Source organism: Perognathus longimembris, chromosome 15 (assembly GCF_023159225.1).
Source record: "Perognathus longimembris pacificus isolate PPM17 chromosome 15, ASM2315922v1, whole genome shotgun sequence".
NCBI lineage: Eukaryota > Metazoa > Chordata > Mammalia > Rodentia > Heteromyidae > Perognathus > Perognathus longimembris.
This window is the reverse complement of record NC_063175.1, coordinates 5,244,601-5,264,450: the sequence shown is the minus strand read 5'-3', so window position 1 is coordinate 5,264,450 and position 19,850 is coordinate 5,244,601. Positions and strand designations below refer to the sequence as shown.

General features: G+C 41.2%; 1 long non-coding RNA gene across 1 annotated transcript; it reads left to right on the top strand.

The window, feature by feature from the left end:
- Positions 1–256: 256 nt before the first annotated feature.
- LOC125364137 lies at positions 257–19,255 on the top strand. The gene is made up of 3 exons (XR_007213419.1): positions 257–387; positions 8,877–8,883; positions 19,215–19,255. It is a non-coding gene; the product is annotated as an uncharacterized LOC125364137 (long non-coding RNA).
- Positions 19,256–19,850: the final 595 nt, after the last annotated feature.

The following is a 19,850-nucleotide window of genomic DNA, read 5'->3' as shown; positions in this document are numbered from 1 at the left end:
CATGGAGTTTATGTTTCTTTGGGTCTGGCTCACTTCACTTAGTATGATTCCCCCCCCCCCCCCACCAAGGATTTCCGTTTCCTTACAAATGGGGCCAAGTCATTCTTTCTAATAGAAGCATAGAATTGCATTGTGTATATGTATCACATTTTCTTGATCCATTCATCTACTGAGGGGCATCTGGGTTGGTTCCATATTTTAGCAATGGTAAATTTTCCTGTGATGAAAATGGTTGTGCTGATAGCTTCAGTGTGGCCTTGTTTGTGGCCAGTTGGTTAAATGCCCCGAAGTAGAGTTGCTGGGTCATGGGGGAGCTCTATGTTTAGCCTTTAGAGGAACTCCACACTGCTTTCCAGAGTGGTCAAACAAGCTTACACTCTCACCAACGTGTTGTAACAGCTTTGCTTTTTAACAGATTTTCTCCCCTAATATGGAGGCTTGAAATCAGTGCCCTGTGCTCGCTTGACTTGCTTGTTTAGCTACTGTTCCATCACTTGAATTATATATTCAGCCCAGAGTTTTGCTGGTTATTTAGGAGATGGAATATCATTGGGTTTTCTGCTCAGGCTGACTTTGAACCTTGGTCCTCCATATTTCAGCCATCTGCCTAGCTAGTATTACAGGCATGAGCACCAGCATTTAGCTAGTTGTAGGTAGTTTGAGTTTGCTTGTGACAGAAAAGACCAAGAGTAATAATTGGATCAAATGTGATGAAAGTACATTCTATGCATGTGTAGAACTGTCATGATGAAATATCTTACTGTGTACAACTTAAAATGTAGCCATAAGAGAAAGCATCACTAATCTCTTTGATGGTTTATGTGTGCATGTGTGTGTGCAGATATATACACTTATTTGCTGAGAGTTTTTGCTTTCAACCTGTTGTCCTTCACTTCCTATTTCCCAAATACATACTTCCAGAGTTTCTGTAACAGCAAGAAAATATGAATATGAATTTAAGTTTATCTACCAAGAAGTATTTAAAATGAAGAATAATGATAGCTAGTATTATATTATAGCTGTCTATTTTATATACATTAGGTAAAGACATTAAACTCAAATAACCTTGCACAATCATTTAAAAGAGTAAGTTGGGAACCAACAGTGAAACCTTTTTGGTGTCTACAAATAGGACTTTTGGCCATTATGCCATGACACCTCTTAGAAAATAATGCAAATCTCTCAAGAGAATTTTTTGGTTTTCACCAAAGGATAGTCTTTTAACCAAGTCTCTTCCCAGAAACAATCTCTTTACAGCCCAGACTTTAGAACTATGGAGGTGATTATCCCTAGAGTTTTAGGTGAGAGAAGGACCTGTGATCTCAAGGCTAACCTGAAGGACTCAGCAGAGCTCTTTGCTGGTCTGACTTAAGACTAGAAAAATGTGTTGGTGTCTGTGGTGACCAGGCCACAAGGAGCTGGGTCCAATGTGTGAAGAAAAAGCCAGAGCATGCTTATGTCATTGACCTCAGGAGAACAGTGAAGTTCTCCAAGTAAACCTAAGCACCCTTAGCCCACTGCTGGACATTAGACTTTTCTTCTCCTAGACCACCATAGCAAGGTTGTTACTGTACTCTTCAAAGGTTTCTAACTTTCTATTAAAGTTTCAGAAGGAACCAGGGATTGTGGTAATTTTCTAGATAGCTCCCCCCATCCCCCAAGCCCAGGTTGAGGAGAATCGTAGACATCATAATCTGAAGTCAATAGACATTGAACAATTGAGAATGCAGAAGCAAACGTCGATCAGCAATTTCCTGGGTCTGGTCCAAACCTGAAGTTCAGCAGTATCAATGAAACTTGCTTATGTCCTTTTCATACATACAAATCCCTGCCTAGCCAGCCCTGGTTAGCTATATCTTCAGAGGCTGGTGCTAGAAAGTTCTTTGTATCTGCAAGAGTTCTCACAGCATTGTTCTTCCCAGCAGCCCATGTTAGTGAGGATCTAGATTTGTCACTTCCATTTCCTTTCTTCCCAGCTTATTCCCAAACTCAATCTTTGGACAGTGTGCTGCTCAGATCTCTATCAAGAGGGAGGGCACCTGCTGTGATGAAGACAGTGAACTCAGGGTCTCCAGTGATTACACCCGTGAGCTCCTGTCCATGGAGCCACACTTGGGCTTGCCAGACATGGTTGACCATAGTGGGGTACTAAGCAGACACTGCGTCTGATGGGAGAGGGGACTCCAGTAATAGACATTCATGTGCTAGGACCTCCTCTTTCTATATTTCCTTCCTTCTTGCCTCTCTCTTCATATATGCCTCACCTGCCTCACAGCCATAGGATGCCCACTAGTTAGCTTCCCTCTCTTCTCATTTTTCAGAACCTTTCTACCCAACAGTTCATGCTCTTCTGCTTCCATCTGAAGCACATGGATAAAGATCACTGAGATGTTCTAATTGTTATATCCCAAGAGTCTTTTGTATATCCTCCCTCCCCTTCTCCAGGTCACTTGCTACCTTTGCTTCTGAAGCTCTTCCTCTGACGTCAGCACTGCAGCTGTCCTGAGACAGATGTCCTTTCTTGGCAATCAGGGCACTTCTCCCCCATGTACCACTTACTTCCTTAGCTTGTCTCAGCACCCACATCCTACAGTTGGGTGCTTTATTCACCCCGTGACAAAGTTACAATTTCAAGTAATTACTTGTTTCCCCTTAACTTGAGATTCCTGCATCCAGACCTGTTGGGTTTTTTTGCCCCTCCCGGCTTGGACTCTTCCTTCTTTCTTTCCACCCTCCTTTCTCGCCCTCTCCCCTAATCACCCGACCTGCAGGTAAGTTAGAGTGGAACAGGGGGTCAGCTCCGACCTGACGCGCACGGGATCAGCCGCAGATGTGTGCCCGCCTCCAACATACACATGCAACGGGGTCAGCTTCTTAGAGCGAACTGACTTTATTAAGAGAAGGACAAGGGGGGATGATTCCGAGGGAGGGGTTTGGCCAGGATGTCGATAGGCTGAAAGGTATCACCTGACCCCCAAGGGCTAACGTCACTCGAGCGCGCCGAACCAGGGCGGGTTGGTAGGTGCCGGGCTGGCTAGAAGGTTGGGGGCTGTTTGCCCAACCGGTTTCTCTGGATTCCAATCCAGAGGGGGCAGCAGGGCCGCATTCCCCAGGGCTGGGGGAGGTGCATCAAGCCCCTTCCATCAAGGGGAAAATGGATCCCAACAAGACCTACTTGCCATCTGGAGCTTCCATAGGTGATTCAAACACAAAATATTTGAAATAGCTGTCTTACTCATCTACTGGGCTCCTAGAGCAAAACACCAGAGTTCATGTGGCTTTAACAACAGACTTTTATTTCCCACAGTTTTGGAGGGTGGGAAGGTCAAGGTCAAGGGTCCAGGAAGGTGTGGGCTGTGGCAAAAGCGCCTTCCTTCTGACTTGTGGACAACTGACTTCCTGCTGTATTCTCATGTGACATGGGGAAGGTGGGGGCGGGGCGGGGAGAGAATTGGCCATTAATCTTACCATGAGATCTCAACTCACAAGAGATTATCCAACTCTTAACTGCCATCCAACAGCCTCATCTTCAAATACCATCATACTGGAAGTTTAGGGCTTCTACATAGAGATTTTGAAGGAGAGTCTCTGCCCCTCCCTCTTTGTTGTTGCTGGTCCTGGGGCTTGAACGCTGGGCCTGGGTGCTGTCCCTAAGCTCCTTTTGCTCACAGTGCCACCACTGACTCTTTCTGTGATTAACTGGAGATAAGAATCTCACAGATTTTCCTACTTGGTTTGTCTCTGAACTGTGATCCTTAGATCTCAGTCTCCTGAGTAGCTAGGATTACAAGCATAAGCCACCAGTGCCTTGTGGATCTACTCCTTTTCTTTCCCTGGAATTATTTGCTTTTAAGAGTAGTTTTAAAAAGCTTTTCTTTTTGGTATGGGGGATTAAACTTAGGGCATTGCACTTACTAGGCAAGCACTTTGTCAGTAGGCTACAGCTCGGCCTTCAGACATAATGTGACTCTTCTTCTGCTTCTACTTTAAAAAAAATAATAGGTTGTGAAAGTAAGGTACAGAGGGGTTACAGTTTCATATGTAAGGCAGTGAGTACATTTCTTATCAAACTTGTTAACTCCTCCCTCATTTTTCTCCCCTATCCCCCCATCCCAATTCCCTCCCATCCCCCCCAAGTACTACAGTTGGGTTACAGCATATTGTCTTATAAGTATTGCTGTTGCATTGGTTTGCCTTTTTCCCTTTGTCTCTCCATTTTGATGTTCTCCTTCCCCTCCCTAGTTCTGATAAATGTATATACAATACTCAGAGTACCAAAATCAGTTACAGTGACATCAGGGGTAAAACCATGGGGAAGAAAAATAAAAGAAAATGGCATATCTTCACATGGTATGTTGAAAATAACAACTATGATAAACCACTTATTTCCATAATTTGGAGTTCATTTCACTTAGCATCAGCTTATGTGTTCATATGTACATAGCTATTGAGCTATTGTGATCTTCTGCTGGGACTATCCTAGACATGTACTAATTATTACAAACAAGGGAAATAATACAGTCTATGTTTCTTTGGGTCTGTCCCACGTCACTTACTATGATTTTTTCCAAGTATTTCCATTTCCTTATTTATGAGGCAATGCCATTCTTTCTGATAGAAGCATAAAATTCCATTGTGTATATGTACCACATCTTCTTGATCTATTCGTCTAGCTTTACCATGTAGAGATGCTAAATTGTGCTGTGATAAACATAGTTGTGCTGGTAGTTTTAGTGAAGTCTTGCTTATAATCCTTTGGATAAATGCCCAATAGTGGCATTGCTGGTTAAATTTAGCCTTTTGAGGAACCTCCACACTGCTTTCCAGAGTGAACAAATTTACAACCCCACCAACAGTGTAGTAGGGTTCTTTTAGTCACAACAGTTATTATTTTTCTTGATAATGACCATTCTTACTGGGGTGAGGTGGAATATCAATGTTGGTGGGTGATGTTGAGCACTTTCTCATGTACCTCTTGGCCATTCTCGTTTTCTCTTCAAAGAAGGCTCTCTTTAAGTCTTTAGCCCATTTATTAAGGGAGCAGTTGATTCTTTGAAGATTTGTTTTGGGGGAACTTAATTTTTTGATTTCTAAGTATATTTTAAGGTATGAGGTCTTTGTCTGTTGTATGACCAGTGAAGATTTTTCCCAATCTGAGGTCTTTCTATTTGTCTTGCAGGCTATATCCTTTGCCATGCAGAAGCTCTGCAATTTCATGCAATCACATTTGTTCAACCTTTCTTTGATTTATTTTGTTTCTGGGCCTTTATTAAGAAAGCCTGTACCAAGAAGCCCAAATGTTTCTCCTATTCCTTCCTGCAATGTTTTCAGTGTACCTGCTTTTACCTTGAAGTCTTTGATCCATTTGGATTGATTCTGGTACAGGGTGATGTATAAGGATCTAGCTTTAGTTTGTTACAGATATTTAACCAATTTTGCCAGCACCATTTGTTGTTTTGGGCTCCCTTATCAAAGCTTAGCTGGCCATAGGTCTGTGGGTTCATTTCTGGGTCTTCAGTTCTATTTCATTGGTCCTCACTGTGCCAATATCAAGAAGTTTTTATTATTATAGCTGTGTAATAGAGTTGGAAGTTTGGTATTAATATTCCTCCAGCACTGTTCTTCCTGCTTAGTATTGTTTTTGCTATTTGGGATTTTTTCTTGTTCCGTATGAATTTTTTGATTGCTTCCTCTATTTTCTTAAAGAATGGTGTTGGGATATTGATGGGTATTGCATTGAATGGGTATAGCCTTTGGCAGTATTGCCATTTTCACGATGTTAACACTCTCAACCCAGGAGCATGGGAGGTTTTTCCATTTCCTTAGTTCTGCTTTAATTTCCTTTTTCAGATTTTTAAGGTTTTCATCATAGAGGTCTTTTGCTTCTTTGGTTTAGGTTATTCCTAAGTATTTTATTTTTTTGAGGCTATTGCAAAAAGAGTTGCTTTCCTGATTTCAGCCACACTGTTTGCATTGTTGGCCTATAGAAAAGCCATTGATTTCTGAGAATTTATTTTATATTCTGCTACTTTGCCAAAGTTTTGGATCAGCTCAAGTTACTTGGGCATAGAGTCTATGGGGTTCTTTAAATACAGGATCATGTCATCTGCAAGAGAGAGACTTTTACTTCATCTTTCCCTATTTGGGTCCCCTTTATATTTGCCTCTTGCCTTATTGTGCTAGGAATTCTAGTACTATGTTGACGAGGAGTAGAGAGAGGACATGCTTGTATTACTCATGATTTTAAAGGAAATGGCTTTAACTTTTTGCCATTAAGTATAATTCTAGCTGCAGGTTTGTCATATACAGCCTTTATTATATTCAGGAATGTTCCTTGGATTCCTAGTTTCTCCAGAGCTTTCATCATAAATGGGTGTTGAGTTTTGTGAAATGCTTTTACTGTGTCTATAGAAATAATCATGTAATGCTTATCCTTGCTCCTATTGATGTGGTGAATTATACTAATTGGCTTGCATATATTGAACTAGCTTTGCATTCCTGGAATGAATCCAGTTTTATCATAGTGTATAATTTTTTTTGTGATGACTTGTGGGAGTCCATTGACCAGAATTTTTTTTGAGAAGTTTTGCATTGACATTCATCAAAGAAATGGGTCTAAACTTCTCTTCCTTTGATGAGCCCCTGTCTGATTTTGGGATGAGGGTTATGCTGGTTTCATAGAATGAGTTTGGTAGTGAACTTTCCTTTTCACTTTCATTGAGGAGTTTGAGGAGTATTGGTATGAGTTCTGCTTTGAGGGCCTTATAGAATTCTTCTGTGAATCCATATGGCTATGGGCTTTTCTTGACTGGGAGATTTCTTACTGCCATTTCTATTTTATTACTTGCCATGGGTCTGTTTAGTTGGTTAAATCTTCTTGGTTTACTTTGGGCATATCAATATTTGCTAGAGATTCATCCACTTCTTCCACATTCTCATATTTGTTAACATATAGGTTTGCAAAATATTGCAAAATATTCTTATAATATTTTGAATCTTAGTTGTTTCTGTCTTGATGTTTCTAGTCTCATCTCTGATTTTGTTTTTGGGGCGTGTTTTCTTTATTTTTTTTTGGTAAGATTTTGTTAAGGGTCTGTCGATTTTATTAATTTCTTCAAAGAACCAACTCTTTGATTTGTTGATTCTATGTTTTTGACTCTAATTCATTTAATTATGGTTTAATTTTAATCATTTGCTTCTGTCTATTGGGTTGGGTTTTGGCTTGTTGCTCTTTTTCAACTATCTTCAGGTACATCATCAAATTGTTGGATTGTGATTTCTCCAAGTTGTTTATGTAGGTGATCAGAGCTATAAATTTTCCTCTGAATACTACCTTTGCTGTGTCCCAGAGGAGCTGGTGTTTGTGTGCTCATTTTGGTTAAATACCATAAACATTTAAATTTCCATTCTGGGTTCTTCAAAGACCCACACGTGTTGCTCAGTTTCCATGAGTTGCAGGATTTTCTAATCTGGTTTTGAGTGTTGAGCTCAAATTTTATTCCATTGTGGTCTCAGAGAATGCATGGAATTATTTCAGTATTTCTGAATTTGTACCGATTTGCTTGATCTATTTTAGAGACTGTTCAATGTGCTGCCAAGAACATATATGCTGGTATTGCTGGGGAATGTTCTGCACATGTTGGTTAAGTCTAGTTGATCTGTGCAGTTGTTTAGTTCTGAGGTTTCTTTGTTGAATTTTTGGCATGTTGATCTATCCAGAGGTGACAGTGGTGTGTTAAAGTCTCCAGCAATCAATGTGCTTGGATCTTTGTGTGTATTTAGTCAGTAGTATTTGTTTGATGAAGTTGGGTGCTCCAGCATTTGGTGTATAGATATTTAGAATGGTTATATCCTCCTACAGGAGAGATCCCTTTCTTAGTGTGTAATAACCTTTTTTGTCTCTTATTACTGATTTCAATTTGAAGTCAATTTTATCTGATACTAGGTTTGCAACTCCAGCCTGTTTATGTGGGATGTTTGCTTGATAGATTTTATTCCAGCCTTTCAGAATACGTTTGCTTTTGTGGGCAAGATGTGTCTCTTGAAGACAGCAGAAAGATAAATCTTGATTTTTAACCCAACTTGTCAGTCTGTCATTTAATTGGAGACTTAAGTCCATTAATATTGAGAATTAGGATTGAGAGGTATTTGTTAGTTCCCTTCATTATATCTATCTTTTTAAGTGATATGCACTTTCAATTCTTGCTCTAATGACCTGGCTTTCTACTTAGGGTTCACTTCTCTGCCAGTATTGTGATTTTGTTGATTTTCAGTGTGTAGGACGTCTTTGAGAATTTTTTGTAATGTTGGTTTAGTGGAGCTATATTGTTTCAGAAGGTTTTTATTTGACCCTCCACCATGAATGAAAGCTTAGCTGGGTACAGTGTTCTAGGTTGGTGGTTATTTTTCTTTAGGTACCGTGTAGCATACCTCATTCTAGACGTTCCTTGCTTTCATGGTCTCTGCAGAAAACTCTGGAGTAACTCTGATTGGTTTTCTGCTCCCTGGCATCTTTAAGAAATTCTTCCTTGGTGTCCTGCATGGGCACGACAAGCTGTGAAGGTGGTGGTAGTCTCACAGGAGCAGTCCTGGCAGTGGTGAAGGTGGTGGTAGTGGCCCAGCAGGAGCAACCTAGGCTATGGTGAAATTGGTGATGATCTCCAGGAGACGTGTTGGCAGCAGTGAAGGTGGTGGTGGTCTTGCAGGCAGCAGTGTTGAGTGGTGGCTGGTGGAGGGGCCCTGTGGGCTTGCTCTGTGGGCTCACGCTCTGGCGAGGAGTGGGGCCATTGCCCTTGTGCGCAGGCTGGGCAGCGTGGGCTATTCCGTTTATGACTGGCAGTGGCAGAGCCCTGTGGAGCAGCGTAGGGCATACTCAGTGTGAGGGTCCACTCGTGGGCTCTGGGAACTAAGCTGCTTCCCCTCCTTGGTTTCCGTGGGTCGGCTGCCGCCAGTTTTCTTCAGTGTTTTAGCAATCCTCTGGCTGAAGCTTGCTTGATGGCATTCCGGGTGCTTTTTTGTTTTGTTTTGTTTTTTCCTGGGTCTGCCTGCACTACCTGGGGGAGCGTGGACTGCAGAGCTGTGAGCTGCTGCTGCTGCTGCAGGACCACAGGGGTCTGCTCGCTGTTTCCCTGTTTTCTGTCTGTTGTCTTTCTGATAAGTTAGTCCTTCTGTAGTAAGCTAACTTTTTATCTGTGTAGAGGTCAAATGGTGTGGATCTCTGGAGGTAAAGTGTGTCTGGTGACCCTAAATCTCTGTATGGTCAGAGACACCTAGCTAGCTTCCCTGTGGCAGTGTCAACATCTTGCTCCTATCCCCTGTTTCTCATGCATTTGTGTGCTCATGTGTGCCAGTACTGGGGCTTGAATTCAGGGCTTGGGTGATGTCCTTAGCGTTTTTGTGCAAGGCTACCACTCTGTCACCTGTGCCACAGCTCCACTTCTGTATTTTGCTTGGTTAGTTGGAGATGAGAGTCTCCTAGATTGTCTTGTCCAGGGTTGGCTTCAAAGCTCTGTCCTCAGATCTCAGCCTCCTCAGTAGCTAGGATTACTCACCTGAACCCTTGGCATCCAGCTAGCCTACACATTTTTACCTTTGGATCATATAACCATCACTACTGTCTTGAGACCTGCCTTCTCCATCACTGCCATTAAAGTTTGTATCTTGAATGCCCTAAATGGCCTATATGTTAAAGGCTTTGTCCTCAGAGGTGGTGCTACTGTGAGGAGCTGGATCCTTTAGGGGGAGGGGCCTAGAGAGAGGTCCTTAGGTCATTGGAGTGTACCCTTGCAGGGACTGTGACACTTTGGCCTTTTTCCCTTTCTTATTGCATCCTGGCTATACAGTCAATGGATTTATTCTACCACATGCATCCACATGGAGATATTCTGCTTGCCACAGATCCAAGTATTGGAGCTAATAGACCATGGACTGAGGCTTCTAAAACTGTGAAACAAATTAATCCTTCTCTTTCTTTGTAAATCTTCTCATGGAACATCACTATGGTGACACACAGCTGACTAACCACTCTCCCCGCCCTCCCGTCATAAGACACAGTTTCTATTTTTCAAGTTATTTTGAAATCTCTTTCCTTCCCATGTGTTATGTGTGGCATTTGCTTCCTTCACAAATTCATAGACTGAAACCTTAGTCCCAAACATTTCTGACTTTAACTTAATTTGGAGATAAACTCATTATCAAAGCAATCAAGTTAAATCCAAGTTATCAGTTAGTGTAATTGCTACAAAAATATGAGGTTTCCCAGAGAATCAGTGGCTCTCAGATGGCTGAGATCTGAAGACCATGGTTTGAAGCCCACCAAGGCAGTAAAGCCCAGGAGACGCATGTCTCCAATTAACCCCCATCAAAAGAGCCAGACGTGGATCTGTGGCTCAAAGGTAGACCACTAGCCTTGAGCACAAAAGCTCAGGGACAACGCCCTGTCTGGGAGTTCAAGCCCAGAATTGGCACACACACAAAAAGGAAAGATTAGTACATAGAGTCAAACAGAGGGAAGCTGATATAAAGGGCCTAAGGAGGTGATATTTCCTGTTGGTCATGAGGGAGGAAGGGATTGAGGCTGTCATTAAGGAAGCTCCTATCACTCATAGGCCTGCCAGGTGTGGAGGAACAGTGTGAGAGGAGCTCAGTACAGCTGTAGTCATGGTAGAAACTTGGGGATGGGGAGAGCAGGTAACCTGACCATTTTACCAGTCAGTTTGAGCTTCCTTACTCACACACCAAAGGATGGGTAGCTTGAACAAAAGCAGTTACTTGTTTTCTCATTCTAAATGCTAGAAGTTCAAAGTTCAGGTCTAGCAGAATTCAGCTTCTGGCAAGGGCCTTTTCCCCCTGACTTTCTGAAGGTCACTTGACTTTGTTCTCACATGGCCTTTTCTCTGTGTAGGAGGGATGGGGGATGATGAGAAGGGGGCTAGATTTTCCTTATTAGGTTTCCAATAGATTCACTCCCCCCCCCCCCCCCCCGCATCTTGAACTGAGAGCCTGGGTGCTACTCCTGAGCTTTTCTTTGCTCAAAGCTTGACCCACTGCTCCATTTCCAGCTGCTTGGTAATTAATTGGATGTCAGAGTCTCATGAACTTTCTTTCCCTGGCTGCCTATGAACTTCAATCCTTAGACCTCAGCCCCCTGAATAGTAAGGATTACAAGGCATGATTTACCCTTGACTACCCTTGATTTACCCTTCTCCAAGTACAGCCACAGTGGCAATGAGGGTTTCAACACGCGAATTTTGAGGGTACATGCACCCTCAGTTCATAGCACCCCTTTATCCCTTATCTCCGGATCTCTCTCAGCAAGAAGCCAGGACTCAAGGAGGCCTGAGGAGACCAATGCTCACAAGGACAATGAAAACATTCCTCCTCCTCCTCCTTCTTCTCTCCCCCTACCCCCAAATTTCCAAGAAGTGCTTTTCATTCTTTTTAGTGGAAAGGCATCTGGAGACTGCAAGCTCAAATTTCTCATAAAACACAAGGATCTAAAAATAGGCTTCTGTCGGTCTAATCTATTGGTAAGCAAAGGTCTCCAGTGTTTGACTTGCAATTAAGATAAATTGCCTCTAAGTTAATTATATGCCCATCGTTTGAACAGTTAAGAGTTTCAATTTTCCACAACATTTATTTAGTGCTTGTGAAAAAAAGCATAGTGCTACTCTCTAGGAGAGGAGAATTTGGAAAAGACATTTTGTGTTTCCACAAGGGAAAGGACTTGAAGAGACCTATAGGAATACGGAATGAGATAACTCCCTTTTGACTGTAATGATCAGTTAAGGTGGAGAACATGGTAGCTTTTAAGGTACTTTGTTCTCAAGGATGGAACAAAAACCCTTTGGTCCTCAGGTGGGTGTTTGAGGCCAGACTATGTAGTAACTACATTTTTCCACCAGATGGCAGTCACGAACCAGGAAGAGCCTGCAGGAGCCTCCCCTGGATTTCAGTGGCCAAACTCCAAAGACCCTTCAGAGAGGTTAGTGATGGATGGAAGAGGCCACTATTGAAGCTGAGCTTCAGTACCAGCTATTCTATGAGTGATCAAAAGTGTCAGTGCAGGGGACAATGAAGTAGCAAAGGGAAGTCTTAGGGACTCAAGTGAGGAAGGAGGTAAGCACATGGATGGCTTAAAGAACAAAGCACAGGGATAAAAGAAAGATCAGAGGCGCTAGAACAACAAGTGAAAGGCAAAGCTGAAAAGCTCTGAGATAACCAGGCAGCAGGTTCTGGAGGAAGACAGGTTGAGCAGGTGGTGTCAGGGGCAGGGGAGAGGCCAGGTCTGAGTTTATACTGCTCAGCCTGGGCTCTGGTCCGTGCCCCTGAGAGTTCAAGAAAAGATGGTTGCTAGGATGGATTCCAACTTTCTGGGTTTGTATGTATGTACGTACGTATGTATGTATGTATGTATGTATGTATGTATGTATGTATGTATGTATGTGTACCAGTACTGGGGCTTAAACTGTGGGCCTTGAACTCTGGTTCTCTCTCTCTCTCTCTCTCTCTCTCTCTCTCTCTCTCTCTCTCTCTCTCTCTTCTTTTTATCATTATTGTCTCCTATGAGATTTTTGCTTCTACCTTCCATCCTGGCCACTCTGTTAGCCCATAATTACCCTTATTGGTCCACCTGCTGCTGAGCTGTGCCATGGGCTTTGATCCTCTTTTTTTCCCCCCAGGGTTTTATATATCTTGTTTGGTAAATAATATTGTGGATTATATTTTGCAATTCCTCCCTCTTGACTCCCAGGAGCATTACTTTCACATTGGAGTACTAACAGTGTAAAAACATATCCTACAAGTCTGCTTCTAGGTCAATAATAAAGAAACAGAAGAATTTGAATGGACAGAGAGCCAACCTAGACAGCTGTGCTTAGCCATGGAAGTTGCTGCTACAGATCCCTAGAGGCCGCTAAATCCCATGTTTCCTTCTGCTGTTACTTTCCTAATATTGAATTTTTCTTTTGGGATCCAGGTGAGATTAGGGTAGTATGATTACCTGGTCTAATATCACAAAGGATGAGTAAGAACAGCAACCATATTATAAAACTGGGCAATGGTCATTAATTTTTATAATCCTACTTAATTTCCATAGGGACTTAAAAATACTATCTAAAAGAAAATGGAAGATCCAACCGCACGAAAAGTACTGTAATAATTTAACTACAGGAAAACTGAGAAGGAAGTCTCAGAAGACAGCTAAAATGTAGGTTCAGGGTCCACTGATTTTAATCTGGGGATGATTCTCATAGGGTCCGACTGAATCACATTCATCTCATCAACTAGCTCAAGCAAAGCTATTCACAGTTGAAAAAGGCTCACAGATATTTATGAGCAATGCCATTTATATACAAAATTGACAAATACTAATTACAAAGGTCTACTTGTCTAAATGTGAAGGAGATTTTCTAGATTCTACTAGCTGCTTTTCACTGGTTTAATTGTACTTTCTCTGTGTAATTGGTTTTCTTTTTCCCTCCCTCCCTCCCTCCCTCCCTCCCTCCCTCCCTCCCTCCCTCCCTCCCTCCCTCCCTCCCTCCCTCCCTCCCTCCTGCCCTTCCTTCCTCCCTCCCTGCCTTCCTGTCTTCTTTTCTTCCCTCTTTTCCAGTACTGCAGGTTAAGGTCAGGGCCTTATGCTTTCACTGGACTTTTTCCACTCAAGGCTGGTAGACTACCACTTGAGCCCCAGCTCCATTTATGACTTTTTATTGGTTAATTGGAGATAAGAGTCTCACAGACTTTCAACCCAGGCTGGCTTTCAACAGTGATTCTTAGATTTCAGCCTCTTGAGTGGCTAGAATTATAGATGTGAGCCACAGGCACCTGGTTATAATGGTTTTTCTTTGGAGACATTTTTGTTTGTTGTTTCCTTATTTATTATTTCACTCAACAGCCTACAAACAAATGTATTTTATTTCTCATTAATCAAAGTTTTGTAAAGTTTACTGAACTTAGGAAAATTTAGTCCTAAAACTTATGATAATTAGTTGTAGGGAATTAAATATTAAGGTAGCAGGGTCTTTGAATGGAACATATTCTGTATTAGGCAAGTATGAACAACTCACTTTAAATAGTTTCAACCTTAGTTTATTTAATTCTAACATAAAGACATTATCTGCCTGCTTTGCCTGATAGGATTTTACTAAGATTATATGGAATTTATTTGTCTAAAAATGTGTTGCTAAGAGTAAAATGCTGCACAACGTAAAGATTAGTACCAGCTCTCAGTAGCTAAGTTAAATGGCACAGTTGGTCTGTTTCCCTGATAACTTACGTGATGTCAGGCTTATTTTTTAAGATATTATAATTGGGTCTGTTGGCCAGACATCAGTGGCTCATGCCTATAACCCTAGTTATTTAGGAAGCTGAAATCTGAGGATCACGGTTTGTAGCCAACCCAGAGAGTTCACAAAACTCTTACCACTAATTAACCACCAAAAAGCCAAAAGTGGAGCTACGGCTTAAGTGGTAGAGCACCAACCCACAGTAAAAAAGCTCAGGGCTGAGTTCAAATTCCAGGACTAGCACATTAAACAATTGGTTCTGTAAGCAAGATTACTAATTTATATTTTTTAAAATGGGTACCTGGGAAAATCTCTTATGCCCAAGTTGATGATATGAAACAGTGAGACTCCTTGAACTTCCTTGTGCTGGATAATCACATCTGTGGGTGGAACCATCCCCCCACGGCCTGAGTTCTGTGGGCCTCTGTCCCCAGCACCCAGGTAAGCAAGTCTGCTTTTAAATTTTGTGTTACAAATTATATTTTTTGATTGACAGATAATATGTATAGGCTTTTATGATATTTAATGTGAAATATTCTGAGTCATATGGTTTCTTATAAAAGTTCTTTCCTCAGATGAATGATTTACAAAATGTGTATTTGTTTTGTGCTCTGATTCAACATGACCAGTATGATTTAGCAAACCAAACAGACATCATTGCACTTCTTTTGGGAGGCAAGGTTGGTGACTGAGTGTGGGATTTCATATTTCTGAGGGGGAAAATAAAGATTCACAGAGCCATAACTCAAAGTCCACATCCCTGGCATTTGTGGTCTGGAGGTCAGCCAAAGAAAGGACATCCCTTCCTATGCCATCCCCCCAAGACCAGCCAAGTTCACTTTCCTTTCAAGTGTTATGGGAAGCCTGAATCCTTTAGCTCTGCATCAGAATGATTTGCTCTTGATTCTTGCCCAAATTGGTGAAACCAGGCAGTTTGCCATCGAAGTGAGAGCCAGCCTGCCTCCAATTCCAGAGTGAGATTGAGAAGGGAAATACATGAAGAAAACAAAATTGATTTCATTCAGAAATAATTGAACTCACTTCTTGAATGATTGATACAAGCTGACCAAAAGTTATTGACAAAGAAAAGAAGACCTTGAAATGTATTAACTTAATCCACAATATTTCTTTTTCAATTTATGTTCTGTTCTATCAAAATGTGAATTTGGGAGTGATATTGACCTGTGAATTTTGAGGATACCCTTATTCCAAAGAAGGGGACAAGCAATGCGTGGGGTGAGGAAGGAGTGTGTATCAGGGAGTGGGCAGGGGGTAGAGCAGCCTCCTGTCGCTGGCATCTTTGTTGTTTGGAATAACAAAAAATATTCTGGAATTAAGGAAAGGTGTATGCCACATTGTAAATGTACATTAAGTACATCAGCACCAAGTTACACATATCAAAATGATTAAGATGGTAAAGTGATGCTATGCATATCTTATGATTAATAAATAAACAAATCCTCCCCACCCCCTTCCCCAACCCATCCAATGTCTGGCAATACTTCTTAAACATTTGCTTGCTGTGTATCCCTAGGGTTTTCTACAAGAAAATAGCTTGGTATTCTCTACTTTCTCTGCTTTAAAATCTTTAGTAAATATTATTTTTAGTTGGCAGCTCATATTTGTACACCTTCGTGTAGTAAACTGTGATGTTTTGATATTTGGAGAGAATGCAGAATGATTAAATCAAGGGAACATAGTCACCGCCTTACTTGCTTATCCTTTTTGGCTAGGGGACATTTGAAATTTATCCTTCAAGTTATTTCTTTTGAAAGATATGATCATTAGTATTGACTATATCTATCCTGTTGTGCAATGTATCTTGAGGCTTACTCCTTCTGTCTATCTCAAACTTCGGATACTGTTAACAAAGATATCCATTTCCTCCCTCTAGCTTCCAGTACCGTCTTTCTGCAGGTTTTTTTTTTTTAAATTAGTGTTATTTGTTTATTTGCCTACTTTGAGAACAGGGTTCACTATGTAGCTTAGGCTGGGCCTCAACTCAAGATCCTCGAGCTTCATTTTCCTAGGTGCTAGGATTGGTGCTCAATGATGCACCAACGTGCCTCGCAGCATTCTAGTCTACTTTGGTGAGCTCAGCATTTTCAGGTTCCACGCGTAGGTGAGATCATGTGTTGTGGGTTCTTGTGTGCTCAGCTTATTTCTCCTAGCAGAATGTCCCCCAGGCTTACTTATGCTGCTACCTGTGACAGAATTTACTACTTTTTCAAGGATGAATAATATTCCTTCTTATATGCTTCAGGGAAAGAAAATTGAATCCTTATTGCATACTATATACTAAAATGAACTCAAAATGGTTTAAGCTATTAAACACAAGACATGAAAGCATAAAACCACTAGAAGAAAGCATAGGGAAAAAGTGCCACAACATTGATCTTGGCAATCAATTTTTGGATACTTTTTCAAAAGCACAGGCAATAAAATGAAAAAAATAGACAAATGGAATTACATCAATTTTTTAAAAAAATTCTGTAAGCAGCAAAGAAATCAAAATAATAAAGTGAAGAACTAGCCCATAGAGGGGAGAAAATATCTGCCAGCCATAGATCTGATGAGGGATTAAGATCCATATGTGTATATTCTTATATATTCACACACACACATAAAACTTGAACAAACAATAACAAGAGTCAAATTAAAGAGCTAAGCAGAGATTGTGTTATGGTTTGAATATGGAATTGTCCCCACAGGCTATGTATTAGAGCTTGGGGTCCTTAGCTGATGGTGCTATTTTGGAAGGCTCTGGAGACATGAGGAGGTGGTATCTAGCTGGAGGAATTAGGCTGTGTCTTTGGAGGTATCTTGCTCCCCCTGGCCATCTGCCTTTCTCTGCTTCCTGTCCACCATGAGCAGGAAGTCTCTCTCACAAACTCCCATCATGCCCTCCTCAAGTGCTGGGGGCCATTGGGCTGAGCCTTCCCACTGGGAGCCCAAACTATTTCATTATTTTTATTTTATTGTTATTGTTTTACTGTGAGGCAAAATTAATTAATGTTTCCTCCTTCCTATTGTTCTCTCAGGGCCCAGCTATGCAAAACTGCTTTCTTGAAAAGGATATTAATTCAAAAAGTGATCACCAATCACTAGAATTATGCAGAAAAAAAAGCTAACCAAAAGAACCCCAAACAACTTAGGAAAAATGACCTCCCATGTATTAGAATGGTTATTATTTTAAAAAGATAAAGGGTTATGTGTTGGTGAAAATGCAGAGGAAAGGGAATCCTTGGATTCTGTAAGTGAGAATGTAAGTTGCTGGAGCTATTTGGGAATACACTATGGAAATTGCTAAAAAAAAAAAAAAGAAAATAGAGAGAGCTGCCAGAAGATCGAGAAATCCCACGTCTGGGTACATATCCAAAAGAATTGTAATCAACATGTCAAAGTGGTATTTATATTCCTGTGTTCATTGCAGCATTAGTCACGATCACCCTGCTTTTGTATGGATTTGAAAACCCAGACTGGCAGGCATGGTATCTGTAAAAGGATGAGAATAAGATGCCCTAGAAGAAACCAATTACTGCCTCTGGTGCCCACTTCTTTCTTTCTTTCTCCCTTCCATTCCTTTTCTTTTTTTCCCATTTTTTTTTCTGGTCCCAGGGCTTGAACTCTGGGCCTGGGTGCTTTCCCTGGGATTCTGTTTCACAAGGCTAGTGCTCTACCATTTGAGCCACAGCACTTTTGGCTTTTTCGGAGTACTTTACTGAGTTAAGAGTCTCATAGAATTCCTTTCTGGGCTGGCTTCCTACTGTGATTCTCCTAGCTTAGCCTCCTAGTAGCCACCGGTGCCCGGTTTACACCCTTTCTTATTGCTGGGATAGAAAGCAGAGATTAGTGAGTCTCCCAAGTGAGAAGTATGTGTCAGTGCACACTCAGGACCTTAAATGTGTTCTCAAGATTTAGATCTAGCATGTAGTTTTCAGATAGCATTCCTGAATTTAGCCTGGGGCATTTTTCCTCTCTCTGGTGGCATGAGGTTTTGTTTTTTTTTTGTTTTTTTGTTGTAAGTTTTCATTATAAAACTGATGTACAGAGAGGTTACAGTTTCATACGTTAGGCATTGGATACATTTCTTGTACTGTTTGTTACCTTGTCCCACATACCCCCCTCCCTCCTCCCCCTTTCCCCCCCTGAGGTGTTCAGTTCACTTACACCAGTTTTGCAAGTATTGCTTTTGTTGTTGTTTTTCTTATTTTACCCTTTGTCTCTCAATTTTTGTATTCCCTTTCAATTTCCTAATTCTAATACCAGTATACACAGTTTCCAATATACTCAGATAAGATTACAGAGATAGTGTAGATACAATCACAAGAAGGTGATACAAGAACATCATCAATAGTAGAAACTACAGATACACATGGGATGTTGAAAGTAGTTACAACTGTGATATAACAATCATTTCCATAAAATGGAGTTCATTTCACTTAGCATCATCTTATGTGATCATAAGGGTATAGCTATTGGGCTCTTGTGATCCTCTGCTGTTACTTGCCTAGACCTGTGCTAATTATTCCCAGTAAGGGAGACCATAAAGTCCATGTTTCTTTGGGTCTGGCTCACTTCACTTAGTATCATTTTTTCCAAGTCCTTCCATTTCCTTACAAATGGGGCAATGTCATTCTTTCTGATAGAGGCATAAAATTCCATTGTGTATATGTACCACATTTTCCTGATCCATTCGTCTACGGAGGGGCATCTGGGTTGGTTCCAGATTCTTGCTATGACAAATTGCACTGCAATGAACATTGTTGTGCTGGTGGCTTTACTGTGATTTTGTTTGTGGTTTTTTGGATAAATACCCAAAAGTGGGGTTGCTGGGTCATAGGGGAGTTCTACATTTAGCCTTCTGAGGAATCTCCATACTGCTTGCCAGAGTGGCTGAACCAGTTTACATTCCCACCAACAATGAAGTAGGGTTCCCTTTTGGCCACATCCCCTCCAACAACTATTATTGTTAGTTTTCTTGATATATGACATTCTTACTGGGGTGAGATGGAATCTCAATGTTGTTTTGATTTGCATTTCTTTTATGGCCAGTGATGTAGAGCACTTTTTCATATGTCTCTTGGCCATTCTCATTTTCTCATCAGAGAAGTCTCTTTGTAGGTCTTTAGCCCACTTGATGAGCGGGCTATTAGTTCTTTGCGGTTTTGTTTTGGAGGAAGGTAATTTTTTTAGTTCTGCATATATTTTAGATATGAGGCCTTTGTCCGTTGAATGGCTGGTAAAGATCTTCTCCCAGTCTGTGGGCTTTCTGTTTATCTTGCAAGCTATGTCCTTTGGCATGAGGTTTTGAACTCAGGGCCTTACACTTGTTAGGGAGGTGCTCTACCACTTGAGTCATGCCACATAACCCTTTGTTCATTGCTTATTTTTGAGATAAGGTCTCACTTGTTGCCTACAAATCCTATTTGTGCTTCCTGCCATAACTGGAATTATAAGTGTGTGACAACATGTTCTGCTCCAAAGGCATTTTTTGAAGAAATGTCTCATTTCAGGGCTGTGGCAGAGAAAGCCCAAGGATGATGTTGGAACATCTGCTTGAAA